The sequence below is a fragment of the Rhipicephalus microplus genome, chromosome 9 (assembly GCF_043290135.1).
Source record: "Rhipicephalus microplus isolate Deutch F79 chromosome 9, USDA_Rmic, whole genome shotgun sequence".
Taxonomy (NCBI): Eukaryota; Metazoa; Arthropoda; class Arachnida; order Ixodida; family Ixodidae; genus Rhipicephalus; species Rhipicephalus microplus.
The window spans coordinates 35578733-35598397 of NC_134708.1; the positions used below are offsets into that span (position 1 = coordinate 35578733).

General features: G+C 44.1%; 1 protein-coding gene across 1 annotated transcript in view; it reads left to right on the forward strand.

The window, feature by feature from the left end:
• The window catches only part of LOC119164974 (uncharacterized), a 199762-nt gene that overhangs the window by 136969 nt on the left and 43128 nt on the right, over window positions 1–19665 (forward strand). The gene's annotated exons all lie outside the window — the stretch shown is intronic.

The following is a 19665-nucleotide window of genomic DNA, read 5'->3' on the forward strand; positions in this document are numbered from 1 at the left end:
TTGGTATTATATCAGGGCGAAAGTTTTTTTTTCTTGTTTTTTAAAATAATTCACAAATGAGCTACGGTGAATACTTTCAAATCTAGAGATGAAAAGTCTCAAGGCCCGGACATAAAAACAGGAGTATTTACTGTCATTCACAAAGCACAATGAACACCTCAGGTAGTTTTTTGTTTTTAGAAATTCAGCAGTTGAATTTTTTTGCCTCATTTGTGTTTGAAATTGTTATCTATTCACGCATTTTAGGCACGACCAAAAGCATGACATGTGTACACTGATGTAGTGCGCAAATAATGTAAGAGAATATGCAAATTATATTCCCAGGCTTGAGGGACCTTGAACCTCAACTTTCTGTCATAATATGTCTCATCTGATTTATGTTAGTGAATCCTAAACAAATGAACTGGCACATTTTTATCACATTTGACCTTGCGCCTAATTTATAATTGGATATTTTTGAGAGCAACTTGAGAGTTAGGCAACACTGGCGCATTGGCGAACCGCAACGTCTTACACGCGGCTTGCTGTATGAGGGCTATTGCGACGAATGACTTTGTTCCTTGTTAGTATGGTTGTGCAAACGAGATATTTCAGCTTTCTTCAGTTGGGCCTAGGAACTGAACGATTTGTGGTGGCAAAAATTTTGGCAGGAGACGACGGCCGATCTATGTGCACCTCATGACGTCGCGTGTTCCATGACGAAACTGTGGTCGCTAACGAAGAACGAAAGTAACGAAGAACCTTTTAACGTGATAGCGTTAGAGAGCTCGTGTCGCAGAAATTCCGCCGTGGGCGTCAGCACCACTGGTAGTGAGCGAACCATTGTCCGTGAGCAAAAGATCGAGAAGAAGCAAACAAAACAAAGAGAAAAATTGAGGATCGAACCAGAACCGTTCGCGTGGCAAGCACATGTCCTACCACAAAGCCACAATGTTACTTGCGGCTGCTTTGGCGAAAAAACACCACACAAATGTCATGTAGTGGAAGGAGTTATGTTCACAGCTGTCAAGACAAAAACAAGCCCGTTCAACGATTTGTTGGCGCACTTGGGAAGCCTCAAACTACATCGAAAAAGGCCAAAATAGTGCAACCATCGCCGCTAAAAACACACAGGAATATTCAAACAGCTCTAATAATAGACAACTATGTCCATCAAGCAGAAAACATATTATGCCTTTCCAAAGGCGTTGATCAAGCAAACAGCAAACGCTAGATAATGTGCTGCTATCTAGGAGGCATTGTGAGACTCTTTATGACCTCCGAGATGGCGAGGGCGCGGCTTGTGTCTTGGAGGCCATGTGACACTCGCTCTAGATCAAAAAACTTGTACCATTCGCGCACGTGCGCTGGTACGATCTACTGTGTGCGTATGTGTGCGTGCGTGCGTGCGTGTGTGTGTGTGTGCGTGTGTGTGTGTGTGTATGTGTGTGTGTGTAACAAAACATATTAATAAGTATACACCTAACGATAGAAGGGCGCACTAGGGGCCAGATTTAGCTATGGCGTTCAACTCTTAAAGGCGAAGCTTAAGAGTCCCCCAATTTTTTCGTGCAGCTATAGCGACAAAAAACCTTGTATATTTTTTTTTCGATAAGAAGCGCGAATCGCTGGTAGACCATGTCGACCATTTCGTGCCCCTTTATAATCATCCCCCTATTTTTTAAACAGTGATGGCTGGGATCCTCAATTGAATAAGTGTACTCCTTTGTTTGTTCGTTTTAAATAAACCTCTCGGTGGCTTGTGAAATACTTACACACACACACACACACACACACACACACACACACATATATATATATATATATATATATATATATATATATTCGACCTTGCGTTCAAGATAAGAAACGATAGGCGTATACATTATTGTAGTTCCTTAGTAAGACGGAGAAAGATATTACGATGATATGCGGGCTATAATAGAGTAATTGTCAGTTTTGACCAAAGAGTGCCGAGAGGAAAGAGAAGACAAAGTGTTTCACTGTCTGGGAAAGGGTTGCTTCCTGTTGTTTCCCGAGCGCTCAAACGGGAGCCTCTAGTTCGAGGCTCCGGTTTGAGCGCTCTGAAAACGTAGCTGAGACATCAGTATTGTTACGTCACACATTTATGTAGTATATATATACGTTATCACAAGTGTCCGTGTAATGGCACATTTGCATTACAAGACCTTTCCAGATGACGCAGTGCTTCCGTAACCAGTATACGAACAGTTCGGCGTAATTCCGTAATTCAGCATTGATGACCAAAGCATCAATCTCGGTAGCTTGAACGAAGTATACAAAGGTTCACTCTTTCTGAACACCGAGCTCGTCATGGCTTCCTCAAACTTCAACGCGACATATTTTTGCTCTCCGATGTGATATTTCGCAGAAAGTGGGCGTGCAGTCAGCGCTTTCGATCCGGCTTTTGTTCCCTAGAATAAGACATACATGCGTCGACGAATAAACAAAAAATGAAAAATAGGTGTATTTCAAAAGCGATAGGTAGTCAGGTAGCTCGCAAAATGAGCCCTCGTCGTCCTCGTTTTCATGGTGGAAGGAAGCGAAACGCCCTCTATCGACGCACGGGCCCGAGCATCAGCAACAGAAGCGCAGGCCTCTCGAAAAACTTGTTTTGCTTGTTTATACACCGACTTATACTTTAAATATGTTTGTTTGTTTCGATCATAGCTTCACCCCGCAGGAGGCAAGCGTTACATTTCGTCGTTGCTGCGACGGTGGGGCACGTGTTTACACTGTGTTAGTCGCCCCGCAGCGAAAGTGCACGGGCTTGGAGCGGCGTGCGCGCCTGGTCAATGCGGGCCGGTTGCGTCGTCGGCTGTGTGTGCACAGCACTCGAGGCTCGCGTATGAGCACTCGGAAAAAAATCCGGGATGTAGCTTTCCCTTTCCTTCTTTCTTTCGTAGGTAGCGCACGCGCGCATGCAGAGAGTCAGGAAATATTGAATTTTCAATCACAGCGTATTTCCGGCTTCATTCGTGCAGAGTGAGAAAGAATTATTTGCAGAAAAATATTCAATCGATGCCAATATTTAGGTACTTTTGGCAAAATCCATATGTTTTATACGAAGTAGCTCATTGCATGTACTGTTATGGTGAAACTTGTCTGTGTTGTATTTATACGATTGCATTATCAATTAAAAGTTAAGCTAAGGTTCGCTCTTGGTGGCGCCCTCACTCGCTTGTTTTGCAAACTAAATGTGCGCATGCGCATACGCAATATCATTAATAATTACTCATGGGATTTTAAGTCTCGGAGACATGTTATAACGAACGACGCCGTAATGATGAAGGGTTTTAGAAATTTCGGCAACTAGTGGGTATATAGTGTGCCCCCGCATCTAAGCACACATGCACTTGGTCTCCATCAGAATACGGCCACTTCTGCCGGGATTCAATCCAGTGACCTTCGGCTCAACAGTCGAGTGCTATCACCACAAACGCCCACAGCGGGTACCTTGTTACATATGTAGGTCTGCATTCGCAAACTAATGTTATCTTTCTCACGTTTTTTTCTTATCTGTTTCGTGTATTTTATGTCCTGGACAAACAAAGTAGGTCGGTATATGCAACCTACTTTTGTAGTTACTTTTTTATTCATTACCGTTTTTTTGTGTCGTTATAAAGCAAGCAGAATGTACAGAAGCTTAACAAGAACGTAAGATAAGCATTAGGTTGGTTTGTGAATACCGACTTTCATATAGCGACAGTCATTATGGAAAACATTCATGTCCAAGTTTATTTCAAATGACGCCTTCACTGCCATGCTTTTACTTACACGTGTATAAGCTGTACACTGGTTATCAATACAAGTAATGTAAAACCACCTTTAAAAGGGGGGAAACGCTGTCGACACCCATTTAGAGCATGAAGCTTCGAGGGAAAGACCGGAGTCGAAATGGATCTGAAACAAGCTCAGGCATGCACGAGATGGATAGATGATATTCATGTGAAGGCGAGCGCCAAGTTTCAGTATTAATAATAATAATATAAATATAACGATATATATCCGGTTTTACGTTCCGAAACCACCATGTGATTATCAGAGACGCCGCATCGGAGGGATCCGGTTGTCTTGACCATCCACATGCTCCTTATAGTGCACTGACCATACATGGACCTCCACCATTTCGCCTCCATCGAAGTGCTACCGCCGCGAATGGAATCGAACCGACGACCTTCGGGTCTGCAACCGAGTGCCTTATTCGCTACACCACAGCGGCCGACTTTCAATAATAATATTTGTGGTTTTACGTCCCAAAAGCACAGTACGATTGTAAGCGTCGCAATGTCAGAGGGCCCGGGAAACTTCGACCATTTCGTGTTTCGTGGAAACTTCGACCATTTCGCAACAGTGGCCACACCGCAGCCTGTGGCCACTGTTGCAAAGAAGAGACGATCCAACATATTCTTTGTGACTGCCTAGAGTATAGTAAACAACGACTATGCCTTCGAGAGGAACTCAGCAAATTAGATAATCAACCTCTGTCGGAGCAAGGAATTCTACAATATCGACAAGATGCCGCTTCCCAGAAGAAGGCCCTGAAAGCGCTACTGCACTTTTTTGCGATCGACTGGCCTTACTGAGCGGTTGTAGCTAGGACGCCTTTCCTGTGTGTGTTTTCGTTTTCACATAAGTGCACGTGCGTTTTTTCCTCTATATCGGCCCTCTTTCTTGCCCCTGTTTCCCCGCCCCCAGCACAGGGTAACAAACCAGATGCCAATATCTGGTTGACCTCCCGGCCTTTCCTTTCTCTCTCTCTCTCTCTTGGTATTCTCTATACGTACACTCACATCACTGCCGGCGGCGCTGGCTAAGACTATCGTAATTTGTACCAAACACGTAATTTATGCCGTCCGCGAAACTGGGAGCGCTTGTCGACACTCGACAAGCCTTACAGCAACGATTATTTGAGAACAGGTATATCGAAAGCGGTGCCGAATCGACACGAATGCTTTGCTGTCGGAGCGTAGTGTCATGAATCTAAAGCAGACAAAACATCAGTTTAGGAACTAGGAAGCACTCTATGGCCACATGAAGGGCACGAGGAATAGAGGACAACCGATTCGAACGATGCCATGTTTCCGAGTTTGCGCGTGCGCAGTGCACGCATGGTATTCCGGTATGCGCAAAATATTTTGCGAATAGCAGAGTGCCGGAGCCCGGACTGACTGAAAAAAAAAAATGTTATTGTCTCACCAATCTCGGCCACTTCTCAACCCGGGTCCTTCGCTCGTGGTCACCGTGAGCCGTCTCGTGAGCGGTAGCCGCCGCAAACAGTGCCCTGTTTAACGGCATACCCACACGACGTGAACTCCACGATGAGAAAATAGGTCTCCGTGTTCCACTCCTGCAAAACCAATCGTACGAAAACACGTTAGTATAACTGCTCTAAAATTTCCTGCTTACAAAAGGCCATGCCTAAAGCATATTGGCCCCGCCATCTTCGGCTGTTAAGTTGACGTTTTCTTGTGGTTTTTCTTTTTACACGAAGACAAGAATTGTTAAGGCCACCAAATATTGTATGCACCAACTGAAACGTTTTCGTGAGTACGTGCCTATTGCAACTCTGTTTGTCTAGTTGTTATAGATTCAAAACGCATAGACTAAAAAATAACAACATGGCAGTGCTTAAATCCCTCCGCGATATAGTCGATACTTAATTAGAAGTGCTTACGCTTCCAACGAGGCTACATAAAAAAAATAAAAATCTAGGGCAATTTTTTTATATATATAGTTGAATCACCATATATATATATGGTGATTCTATTGGAACCATATATGGTTCCAATAGAATCACAATAGGATTGCTGTGCCCTATATGGCAAAGCGATTCTTGGTGCGTGCGTGGCTGACCTTTGTTTTTTGTGTCTTTATATCTCATTGTGCAATGCTCTCTTTAAACTTTTCTTCTTGTTCCTTGCCGGGAACAGGATATTCAACTATCTGATCAGGGACGTAATAGAGTGAACTTACAATTGAGTGAACTTCAAGAGACTCGAAGAAATAGTTCACTTAACTGAAAGTTCACAAAACTTAGGATTCACTTGAATACGGAACACCATTGAACCGAGCATATATGAAGTCATAAATGTGAAATGCAGTTTTTTCAGAAAAAAAAGTTGTGTAATTTTTATTTGGACTGGCTTGCTTGAAGCGCACAGAGAGACGAAGCAGTCCAGGTAGTAGGTTTCTCAGCACTGCCTCTTGCACAGCCTACTGCTGTGACAGCAACATTGTGATATATCCTACAACCTCGACTTTAGATGCTAGATAGCATCGCAGCTGTTGTCTTGCGGTTATGACACTGGACTGCTGATGCGCAGATCACGGGATTGAATCCTGGCCGTGGCCAAGGTGGTCAAAAAAATGCTGGAGTAGACGCTCCCGGAATGCTTTGCCAACAAGAGTGAAGCCACCCATTGCCCACCAAAGGTCTTAGAATCATGCTATTTTCTGGTTCTGACCACTGAGAAATCAAGTGGCTCTCATCTGTCTGAAGAGTAGGTTAACTATGAATTGAAAGTTAGTTGTGTCTGAATAAATAAGCTGCAGGGACGAGTATTGATGACTCGATCTCCAATAAAGCTTGCCTTGAATTTGATACTTACTTAAGACAACTATAGTAACACAAGTACGCATTCAAGGCATTATATGACCCGAAAATGTTGTCATGTAAACCTTGTCGATTGAAAAGGAGGGAAAACCCTCCTTCTCAATCGCCAAATGTCAAAGCTTATCATGTCCCTAGCAAGATGGCTGCTGCCACCGCCACCGTACGGCTTTACTACTGGGCAATAATTTCCACTCGAGCTGTTTTTTAAAGCCTCCTTGGCCGCGGCGGCTGCATTTTTAATTGAGGCAATGCTCGAGTCCCGTGATCTATAGATTAAGGGTGCACGTTCAGGAATCATAGGTCGTCGAAATTTCCGCCGTCCTTTGCGATGGCGTGTCTCATAATCGTATCGTTGTTTTGGGACGTTAAACGCCAGCAAATACTTTGAACTCAAAGGACAAAGTAACCTCGATAAAACACCAAATTAACGGGGGGACGGAGCTTATCGCTGAACTCTTATATTGATTCACAGTTGTATGTGTCAAAAAAAGCACATACAAATGCGACCATAACGGGCGCCTCTTTGAAAGCCACCTGTGCACTTGACAAGGCAAAGCGTACAGGTCATAGTGGAAAACTAAAAACTGATTTGTCGACACTCAGGAGTCTTAACTGACGGTTAAACGTATCCTCATATGTATTCTTGCTGTCACTGGTCGTCGCGAGAGCTCTATATAATAAGCTCGAGTGTTCGTGTCTAACGCGCAAGCTTAACAGTCTTATCTGTGAATCTGTGAACTAGTTCACGGCTTAATTTTTGTCGACACGGCCTAATGAAGTGTGAGGCTCACGAGATAGCTTTATGCTCTCTTATAATAAAGTACCAGGTACTCTCTAAATTGTTAAAAAACTTTTTCTGAAAAACACTCCTGTGTCCACGTTGACTTGTGTGTCGTGTTAATTCTGCCCGCTTCAGTTATCAATCTTTCAAATTGAGTGAACTCCGCCCATTGGCTATACGCATAATCAAGGACAACAAATATTTACTTTGATTGCTTTGGTTGTTTTTGTGTGAAAAGCACGCTACGAATGTGAGATACGCCGTAGCGGAGGTCTTCTAATATTTCGACCACTCTGTGGTTCGGTTAAAGTGGACTTCAAGCTGCGTACGTTGTCTCCTCTAGATTTTAGCCTTTTAAAGCCAATAGTCTTACGCAAAAATTGTTGTGTGTCTATTCATTCGTGTCCAAAGATTCAGCTACTGCGCGAACGTTGAACCCCTTGCTCAACGCCCATAAATCTTCATCTGGTGGTTGCGTTCATGCATGTGAACTTTGTCAATCGGAAAGCAATTATTACGCATATTCGAGGCGCAAAACTAACACGCAAGTGTTACGCAGTCCGTCTTTTTTGCTATGAAATTTTTAGAAATGTAATTCTAACCACAGTAGTGTTTATAATGTGGCGCTGACAATGCGACGGTGTGAACGAAAAAGTGGTTGTTTTCAACGCTTCGCTAAATAAAAATGAATGGCTTCATTTACAACAAACCTGTGCTGCCACTTGCCAGTGGCTCTGCGTTCTAAAAGGCTTTCGTTCCATCGCATCACTGCAATACAGCGTCATTTGTCACGCAGCGCCTCCACTTGACCTCCTTAGCAGCGCAGCACGGAAATACCCGACGATCTTTTTCGAAATTAAACCACCGCGTCTGGTATTTTCCAAACGCCCTCAAGCGCTGCCATCTTGGACTGATAACGTTGCAGTTTAGTATTGGTATCAAATAAACAAACGGCGGTACGGTTAACTCACACGCACAAAATCGCTTTGCTGGCACATTAAACGTTTTATAACCACGATCATTCCATATTGTGACATGTAATATCTATAAAACAAACGCTTATGAGTCCAAGATGGCAATGCCCATGAGTCGAAAACAAAATCCTATATATATGTATATATATATATATATATATATATATATATATATATATATATATATATATATATATATATATATATATATATATATATATATATATATATATATATATATATATATATATATATATATATATATATATATAGACACGCACACATATACGGTACATGAAGCCGGTGGTGAAATCCAGCCGAGAGTGTCCATGTGTCCATATAATTGCTATCGCAATAAAAAAAGAAGACAGGTAGAAAAGTTATTTTTCAGTCATACCATTTTGACGGTAAAGCTTTTATTTAGCACCGGTTGCTCCCTTTCTCAGGTAAAAGAATTTGTGAAAATTATTGCAACGTAAATAATTACGCTAAAAAGCACGTGCTGTGGTTTCATATCGCATTATTCAAGACAACACAGTGATTACATAATCACTGAGTCTATTCACGAAGTCCAGCTACCAGATCCTGCCCTGCAATCTGCGCCGTGCCCCTGCATGCTTATTTCTATGTCCCGTTCAGTTGCTCTTACTCACTAGATGCTAACCAATCAGCTTTCCAACGTGTTTTAGCGATTCTCGCAGGGACATCAAGAAAATTTAGGTAACCTCACACCAGCTGTGCCAAGCCCGATCTTCCAAATGTGGGCGGCTTTCTTTGTTTGTCTCTAGCTTTATATTTCTCTCTTTATTTCAATTTCTTTCTCTCCCTATCACGCCGCTAAGAGTATAGTGTGTTACATTGATCCTAATTAAAATATTCTAGTAGACCAGATCTCATGTCATCGTAGAACTGTGATAGGTCTAGATATGTGATAAGATCGGTGATTAGCTGTATCAGTGAATGTTACAAATGTTTATGGCGTCGTTATGTATGTTAAGCTTCACCTATCTCTTTAAACAGGACCCGTCACGGTGTTCTAGTAAGACACTCGGCTGCTGACCTACAGGTCTCGGGATCGAATCCTTGTCGCGGCGGCCGCATTTCTTTCGTTGGAAGCTAAAATGCTTGAAGCCCGTGTGCTTAGATTTAGGTGCACGGCGAAGAGCCCCAGGTGGTCGAAATTCCCGGAGGTCTTCACTACGGCGTCTGTCATTATCATATGGTGGTTTGGAGCGTTAAACGACAACAAATATTATTATTCTTTAAACAGGGCCAGCTGGCCTCAACTTTCGTAAAGAATTGTGACACGGGTTCATGAAAAATGCTTCGCTTGAATGAAATTGTACGCTGCAATATCAAGCCAACGAATAGTGAAGCCAATGAAAGCCTGCGTAAAATTAGTAATTGCATTAGGTTAACTACAGACACAAATTTAATGTAAGGCAAACACATCCTGACGAGGTGGAAAATATCTCCTATGCGCTCCTCGTATTCACTACCCATTGACATTTTGAGGATATTTTTGACAACCAGACCCCTCCTTTCACTATGGCGTTCATTTCTTAAGCAAATGGGAGTTGTGGGGTATCGATATGGCGAGCGCCACAACCACACTCTTCTATGAACGGACACAGTTGACACGGTCGGAACAAACCAAAACAATAACACACATTTATTTACCTAATTTTAGAACGACAATATTGTCCGCCGAATCGATACACCAGTCATTATTATTATGCTAGGAAATCCGTACACAATATTACCATACACTCCATGACAAACACAATAACACGACAAACACTCAATAACACGACAAACACAAAAAATGATTCCAAATCTGCATGTTACACCGCTAATGTAGACGAACGACGATAGTCTTGCGTCTGGAGAGAGTGAACAGAACGTTTATGTGATGTTCTGCGCAAGAAAATTGGCGAATGCTATTCTGCAGGCGCTGCGTTGGAGTGCCTCGAGCGTGTGGCGGAGGCACACGAGCGCATCTAGGCACGTTAGACACAAGTCCCATCTGGCAGTTATCTTCGAAAACGAAAGCGTGCAGCCCGCAGTGAAAGATGCGCGCCAGTCTCGGAGGTGATAAGGCGTAGAACACAAAGCGACGGGCAGGTGCCGCCACCGTGACGTCGTAGCAAAGCGTTGAAAACACCTTTTTCAGTATCGCGTAGCACTGTCAGCGCAGCGCGATAAACGCTACATTCCTTAGAGTTACTTGTGTGTGCCTCTTCAAGTATAAAGACAGACATACAAAACTTCGAAGTGTTGTTATGGCGCCTCAGATATGCGCAATAATTGCTCTTTAGTTGACTACCGCACAACTATGAACGCTAAACCTTGAGCAATATTGGTGGGCGCTGCGAATGGGGTTGGCCGTTTGGTGCCGTTTGAGGTATTGTTAGGGTGGACAAACAGATAAGTTTACATACATACATACATACATACATACATACATACATACATACATACATACATACATACATACATACATACATACATACATACATACATACATACATACATACATACATACATACATACATACATACATACATACATACATACATACATACATACATACATATAGACCAAACATTTTCCGTCGAAGGTCCCAAAGAAAGAATATCGTCTTTAATAACACACCCAAGGCGGCATCGCCTACGCTTGACCTACCACGAGGGCCCCGAACCCACAACCCGCGGTGCCACGCGCCGGGGACCCACGCTAGAGACAACCGTTCGCGGCAACTGCCACGCGCAGAAGAGACTCGCTCAACTGTCGGCGGCCACCAAGGCTTGCCTTCCGCCAGGGGTCACAGCCGGCGCTGCAGCACGATGAGGATGATAGGGGTGATCAACGCGAACACAACGCCAACTACCATCCGGTGGTTGTAACCCGAAATGCGGCTTTTGGGCGTGACACGTGCACCACACAGCGCAAACAACTTTAGAGGGGGCGTCAGCACCCCCACGGAGTACAGACTGATTAAACTAGGGCAGCTTGTTCTGTACAAATAACTACTTTAGTTTCACTCAAGGTTGCCCGAAAGCACACAGTATATACTCAGCCCTGCGTTCTGTGTTTGTCAGCACGTGATGATTAGAAAATCTTATTTCAGAAGTTTCGAAGCCCGGTTTGTTCATTAGGGTGGGAGGCTGCTCAATAAGTATGTCATATATGTGGCCGCCACAATAGCCACCATCTTATAAAAAACTGTTTCTAAACAGTACGAATGCCCTTGTCATACTTGTATTGCTGTGATTATGAGATAAGCAGTACAAGTCTATGTCTGTTATCTATGAATCGTTGAGCGTGTTACCCTTGCTAGGAGTAAACATTGATTGTATTTCAGCTCCCGCGTATGGTCACTTTCGGGTCTCGCAGTATCAAGCAAGCATAATTGGCCAAGTAAATTCGGTGGTTACTGAAAAGAGAACGTTACATCGAACATCTCAGTAGAAGTGCAAAGTCATTTTCACGATAGTTATTGCCTTTAACTCGCTTCTGGGACGCAATAGGGGCAGTGGCAGCCACACAGACACAAGTTTTTGGACTCCTAATAATATCAGATAATGTTACACTCTAACGTAAGCAGCACGAATAAAACGCTACCTTATAATAGGTATACGGTGCTCCATATCGAAATTGCCTCTCCCATAGAACCAGTCGTTTATCGACTTCAGTTAGCAGCCATTCCAAAAAAAAAAGTGCCGGGAGAGACGGCTCAATGCAATAAGCAGTTTCGCGTTACTTCCAAAGTGCGCTGGCATGAAAAAAAAAAAAGGTAAGTAGAAAGACAACGTCGATCGATTTCGACGAAGTTGCGGCGATATACAGCCGGCCGTGATTAGCTAAATGGCTCCATTAATGCGTTGTCCATCGAACGAGCAAGCCGCGATTAGGACACGACGTAGAATGAACGCCGTTCTTCCGGTGCGCGGGACAGAACGAGCAGAGCACTTCCGGTGTTCCTATACGCGCGTTTCACGTTGCTGTGAGTGAAGCCCACGACAATCGTTATTTCCGGGAATGGCCCGCTGCCGGCCTCTCACGAAGTGTCATTCATTGGCCAGTCGTGTGCGGCCGCTCGGGGCACTAATGACAATGACGGTGCGCAAAGGAACCCGAAAAAAAAGGAGCAAGATGTAAGCGTCGTTATAGCGGCCGGAAAGAAAGCAAATTACGTGCATTAATACGGCCTCAGGGTCACGCTCCGTAACGCAGTACGGTCGCTTTGGGGTCGGTACTTAGTGGCTCCGGGTTATTCAATACCCGTTAGCCAATTTTACTGCAGCCTTTTAGACGTTGTCACTTTTTTTCTTATTTATTACGTTGTTTTTGGGCGTCGTCTCCACGAGCGCTTCCCCGAAATAAGGCCGACGGATTGTAAGTGGGTTAACTGTCGTCTAGACTCGCCGCCATTTGATGATGTTCAGACCACGGTCCCCGGATTTTCATTTGTGAAAGAGGCCTAAATTGGATCGACCTTGCTTTGTACTGTACGGGGGTGGGCAGAGCGAAAGAGTGGCGCCACCTACTGTTAGAACAAGAAGTTAACACACAGCATAAACTGCCTTCTTGGGACGTGCATGACTGTCGCATACTTGCGAACATGGCGTGGTAGCAGACGACGCATGAAGCCACCCACACTACGGTGTTTCGTCATCTCTCCACTAGGTGCCGACTCTGTGTCATCTCGAGGCCAATAGGGTTGCACGTAGCTGTGTCTGTGCCTTAATAAGCGTCTTTAATGAAAGGAAAAAAGACACAAGGGTGCGTTTATAATGGTTTCTTCGCTTTCTACCTGGAGGTTCACGTGCTCGAGGCCTCTGAGGATCGGGTATGCTTTCACGAAGGAGTTGCATGTACACGATAATGGCGTTCTTGAGCTACGAATGGGTAAATATGCAAAATATATGTATGGAGGAAATTTATAATATCAACGAAATACGAGGTGTTTCCTCAGTATGGTCATATAAGCACACAAAATTTACCTTATTCGTTTCTTGCTGTAGGCTTGTTGACTACGGGTCTAGCAAATGTGCGGGTCTTCGTAATTAAAACGAATATTTATGAAACTTCGTTCGAGTGAACGAGAGCATCGCCTTAGCAAAGTGCATGAATCACATCGCACGAGACATTCTCTGGGGAAATATAAGTTTGCTGAAATTCTTTTTCCTTGGAAGTTCTAGCGTGATATGTCGTTTGCTTTCACCGCGTCATATCGGGGCTACACTCCAGTATAATACGTCCGACTATCGTGAAGTCTCGCTCCCGTAAAAGTGCTCAAAACCCGGTCTCGACAAAAAAAAAAGTATCTAAGCAAAGCACTTCGCGACGCTTGAGATCTTGCTTGTGAGCAAAGACATCGAAAGGGAAGACATTCGTTCGGTCTTTTTCGCTCGAAGAAATCATGATTCTTTAGAAGCATCGACGTTACGCAAAGAAGAGCGAGACAGAAAGCCCGGAAAGGCGTATGAACGGCCTGTCAGTGTTCACGCTTTCCACTCGCTGGGCGCCATTTTATTTTTCGACGTCACTGCACGCACCGTTCAACGAAACGTTTTCTTTATTATCGTACATAGTTCATTTCTGTTGACGCTTGCTTTTCTTTCATTTTTTTTTCTTCTCGTTCCGAGTTATCGGCATTCTCTCGTCAACGCCAGCCGACTTGGAACAACAGCGCCGAAAGCGTGCATTGAATGCGAAGTGTCGATAAGGATCAAACAACGCACGCAAGCGCACGAACGGCGAACGACGCACGCACTAAAGCACGCACTGGAGATGCTAGCGATAGTACGGTCCTCAGTCAAAGTGCGCAAGAAACGCGCACTTCCGTTGAGCCAAATGCGTCCCGGCACTGCTTTCTCGAACGGAAGGAAGGAAACAAAGATATACGCTTCGTTTCTCCGTTCATTTATTTTTTATGATAACTTCATTCGTTTTTGTTTATCCTAGCGTTCACCCACTCTCCGCGTCAACGCGTCATCTTCGGCCGTAACTCGCTCACACTGATAAGCAGCAAAACCTTTCGCGAACGCCGAGACTGCTGAAGACATCGACGAAACACACAGCACCCGTATTTTTTTTTTATCGCTCGCTGAATATAACTTCTCGACGCTACTGTTCCCGGGTTATGCTGTTGACTTGTTTCCTCGCTGTTTACATTTACCGTTTTAAGCTTCCAAATATTTCTTTTTTCAAAGAGCAGTCGGCAAGGTGGAGGTTTCTCGCTCACTGTACGTCAGATTTTCTCCGCGTAGCGTTACATAAATTGTTCTTCCGAACCGTATCACCCTAAAGAAAAGTCCAGTATTTGGATAGTATTTCTTCTGCAGTACAATACTCGCCATGCTACTTGCTCGTGTTGACTTTCATAAAAAGTCGAATCTCGCCTCTTTCCTGGAAAGGATACCATGTCACGCTGATTTACAGGCACTTGGCAGTAATGTTTGTGATTTGAAAGTGCTGGGATTACGTTGATAACGAAAGGCAAAGAAATTTGAGAGGAATGGATGGTGATTCTAGTTGAGTGGCAAAAACACTCCCCAAATGCCCCTTTTTTAAAGTGTATGGGAGAGTTCAGCGAGGAAATTGCAGCTTCTACCGAATTTTCTCTTTTCCTTGCGCCACGTTCACTATCCCAATTCAAATGTCACTGTCATTACACGACGTAGTACGGGTGTTGACATACCGAGACTAAGCTGTCCACTTTGCGGGGTTTTTAAAAATTAAATTTGTTATCAGTTTCATAGTAAATATTTCTTGGGCATTGATTCATCAACTCACTCACTCACTGAACGCACACTAGGTTAGCAATCACCGCAGAACAAATTGTGCCGTAAGTGACTCATCGTGTACGACTAGAGGATTTCGCTGATACAGGCGCCAAATTTGTGCGATAGCTTCATTTGTTATCGCAATCAAAATTCTATGTGATTACACAGCCAACGTTCGTTCTGAGCTTATTTCGATATTGAAGTATAAGAAATTGGTTATATGCTTCACACAGCTATCAGATGGCTGTAATATCGCTAAATCATGGTGTAGATCGCCCCACCGCGGTGGTCTAGTGGCTAAGGTACTCGGCTGCTGACCCGCAGGGCGCGGGTTCGAATCCCGGCTGCGGCGGCTGCATTTCCGATGGAGGCGGAAATGTTGTAGGCCCGTGTGCTCAGATTTGGGTGCACGTTAAAGAACCCCAGGTGGTCTAAATTTCCGGAGCCCTCCACTACGGCGTCTCTCATAATCATATAGTGGTTTTGGGACGTTAAACCCCACATATCTATCAGTAGCAGCCGCGTCCTTGCTTTGTCTCCTGTGAGCAGAGAAGCATGTCATTTATCAATAGTAAGATCTGGGGTTTTACATTCTGAAAGAAAGATATTCGAGCGCCCGTCATGGTGAAGGCCTCCGGAAATTTCGAGCATCTGCATTTTTTTTTTCACGTGCAGTGTGCTTTCACATGACACCGGCTTCTGGAATTCCACCTCCATCCGAGGACAGGATCGGACCAGCAAGAGTGGTGGAGTATCAGTTAGACAAGTGCTGGAATTGAAAGTGCATTTAGAAAAACTGTTGAACGACTTACAGCACTAGCTACTCTACTATAGAAGAGCTGAAAGCCGTCCCAAAAAAACAAGTATTATTGACACGATATAAAAAATGCAGGTTTTTATAACTACAGCATTAGAATATTTGTATCTATGTGATAGCACAGGTGCGCGCGCGTGTGTATGTGCGTGTGTGTGTTGCAGTAAGGACAATTAAAAGTACCCGTAGGGTACTTTCTATAGCACATTTCCTGTAATCATTCGCCTTTTTATGTGAAGAGCTGGTTTTGAAGAATTGTTTTACAGGGCTATAACACTATTACCAATGCAGCGTGCTCAATGACGATGCTCCTGAGATATAATGATGTAGGCTTTCCACTTACGTATAAAAAATGACTCGTCAATACGGCACGTCGAAATACTCTCCAAAACATATAATATACTCCCGAGTTGTGAAAATATATCAAAGGAATAACGGTTCCTGCATTACACTGGTATTCACGAACTTCGTTATGTATACGCTGGGGCTGTTCTGGACGATAGAGTGTTCTAGAACACGTTACTCTCGAGACTGCTTAGTAGCGTATGCATGAACAACGCAAAACAAAAGTTAGAGAGACGTTCCTACTCACTCTACGCATGCTCTCTATACTTTAATCGTAAGTGACTTCAAAGTGTGGTACTCAAACATACATTTTTTTTTTACTATTACCCCGTTCCTTTCTTCTCTGAGGATACTGCATAATCCGTCTTGACCCCAGAGCCACGAGTGCGCGTGTTCTGAAGGGCCATGATGATGGATCGACGCGCGGACATGCTCTGCTATATTTCGCGTTTCCTCGTCATCGCTGCGTTAGCTCCAACGCTACTCGCTCGCCAAGTTGTGTTCGCCATGGACACACGTTGCAACAGCACTCCCCTCGTTTGTTATTCTTACTACTCGGTATGTGTTTCTTCACCGTTTTACGGTTGTCTAAGCGCTCGTTCACGTCCGAAAGTCTGGGAGCTTTATGACACGTTGCGTAAACAAGTGCCCCGTCCACCACTCAATCGTTCTCGTTTCTCGGTGGAACAGGCAAATAAACGACAAATTCGCCCAAGGGGAACGGAGAAGTGGCTGGACGATGACTTGTGTCGTCTAGGGCCCGCGTGGAACGGCGCTCTAGAGATCAATGCTGGACGTTAGACAAGGCAGGCGAGAGGCCACCTCTTGTGAGAGCACTGGTAATACAGAGTCCCGCAACGGTGGTCTAGTGGATGAGGTACTCGGCTGCTGACCCGCAGGTCGCGGGTTCGAATCCCGGCTGAGGCGGCTGCATTTCCGATGGAGGCGGAATGGTTGTAGGCCCGTGTGCTCAGATTTGCGTGCACGTTAAAGAACCCCAGGTGGTCGAAAGTTCAGGAGCCCTCCACTACGGCGTCTCTCATAATCATATGGTGGTTTTGGGACGTTAAACCTCACATATCAAATCACTGTTAATACAAGGGCCTTGAAAAAACATTGCGAAAAGAGTACAGCTCATAAATTGAAGCTCAAGCCCTAGTTTTGAACGTTTAGTGAAGCAGTGTGGGGCTCCCAATAATGAATGCAGCAATTCACTCTTTTTGACTATATTTGATGACGCCCCACGTTTAATATTCAGTCAAACCGCCAATTTCTGGTATTTAAAGCATGCTTTAAAGCGACAGCAGTTATTAGCTCAAAAATAAGGCCATTTTTTGGTGCCACAGTTGTCCATATTTTTAAAGCTCAAGCCCCAGAAAAGGTTGACATGAGATGAAGGAGACAACGAAGACAAACGCTTGCCCTTGTTGTCCTCTTTGTCCACTGTCCAGCTTTTTTTAAACTTCAGCTTTGAACATACGAAATGGCAACTAGCCCGCTACCACACCTTGCGTAGTTGTCCACCATTGTCGCTGCCGCGAGTGCACGTAACCACTATCCCGGGGAAATTAAAAAGAAAAGAAGTATGTAATTGAAAACCGCCAAGGACCAAATGGGATTTCATATCGGGTGTTCTGTGTGCCACCCAGTATTCTACTGGGTGGCACACAGACCGGTGCTTCAAACGCCACTGCAAAACGGTGCTTAAAACTCCATTGCAAACCGATCACCTTCATGTTAGGAAAGGATTCGCGTTATTATGTGTAATAAAACATTTGAGAACAGCTAAGAAACAACCGGGCTACGCAAAGGGCGAATTGCGTAACAAGTGGGTCGTCGATTGGTCCGACCCATTACAAAAGCGTCAAGCATAATTCTTTATTGTCATCCATCACAGCATAAAAAAAAATTGTGCAAATTACTTGTGTAGCGGATACCACGCTTCTCTGAAGAATATCATATTGGATGCATCTATACTAAACAAGAATAATGATAACCTATGGCGTAGTGGGTACCCTGCAAAAGTGCTTGTAGAAGTTACCCAAAGAGTGTTCGACAAAGGCCCTGAAAGGCATTTTGGCTTTATCGTAATGAGATGCGTACACTCCAAGCGCACAAACCAGTACCGCAAACTCAAACCAGTTGGCGCATAACGACAACACGTAAACATGTTTTGTTGACAAAAAAAAAAGTGCCGCCATATCCACGAAGTGAATGATGATGAGTGGGCGAAGCTCCGGAGGTAAACCTGGTAAACCATGAATCCTCTGTACATTTTGCCCACTCGATTTTATTACATCGCTCCCCCTAGCGTACGTCGCCGCACTAAATCGAACGATTGCTTTCAACCAATGACACGCGCCATATGTGACATCATTCCTATTTTATAAGATCTCGCGTCTTTCATCAACTACAAGTACCGCTTTCTAGGTTATAACATCTTGCATCTTTTCATCATCAGCTACAAGTACCACCATCACTACTAGTAAACACTACTAGAACTAAACGAGAGGTGGCTACATGGATGGATGGATGGATGGATATGGCTGCACCCTTTAGATCGGGCGGCGGCTAACGCCACCTAGCCATAATACTTAGTGAACTAACCATTACATTTATCTTTTTTTTCCCTTTAAATAATGAAGTTGGGGATTCGTACTTCGCAGTGAAGGGTTTAATTTTTACTCGTGCCTTGACTTTAGCCACCAATCAGATAACCTCCTTCTAGTTAAGTCTACCCGCTTAAAGTCTATTTTGCCCTCGCTGTCCCTAAATCCCAGTGCTTTGAAAAACTCTGCGCCATCATCCTGAACTATAGGGTGAAGCCCTTTACAGAACATTATCAAGTGTTCGGCAGTTTCTTCTTCCTCTCCACACGCACTGCATACTGTGTCGACCCCTTCGTATTTGGCCCGATATGTCTTGGTTTTGCAGTACTCCCGTCCTGGCCTCAAACAGTAGAGAACTACCCCGAGTATTATCATAGATCCTTTCCTTGGCAATTTCCTGCTTAAAAGTTCGATAGATCTCTAGTGCGGACTTCTTAATCATGCCCATTCTCCACATGTCAGTCTCCGTTTCCTTCACTTTTTTCTTAACCGATAGTTCTTTTTGGTTTGGCCACCTGCTGTTTTCTAAGTATTTACCAGTCAACTTCCTGGTTCGCTTCCTCCATTTTGTACCGACATTCTTCATGTACAAGTAGCTGAAAACCTTCCTAGCCCAACGCTCTTCCCCCATTTCTCTCAATCGCTTCTCAAATTTTATCTTGCTGCTAGCTTCCCTGCCCTCAAATGATGTCCATCCCATATCACCTTGTACTCCCTGATTTGGTGTATTCCCGT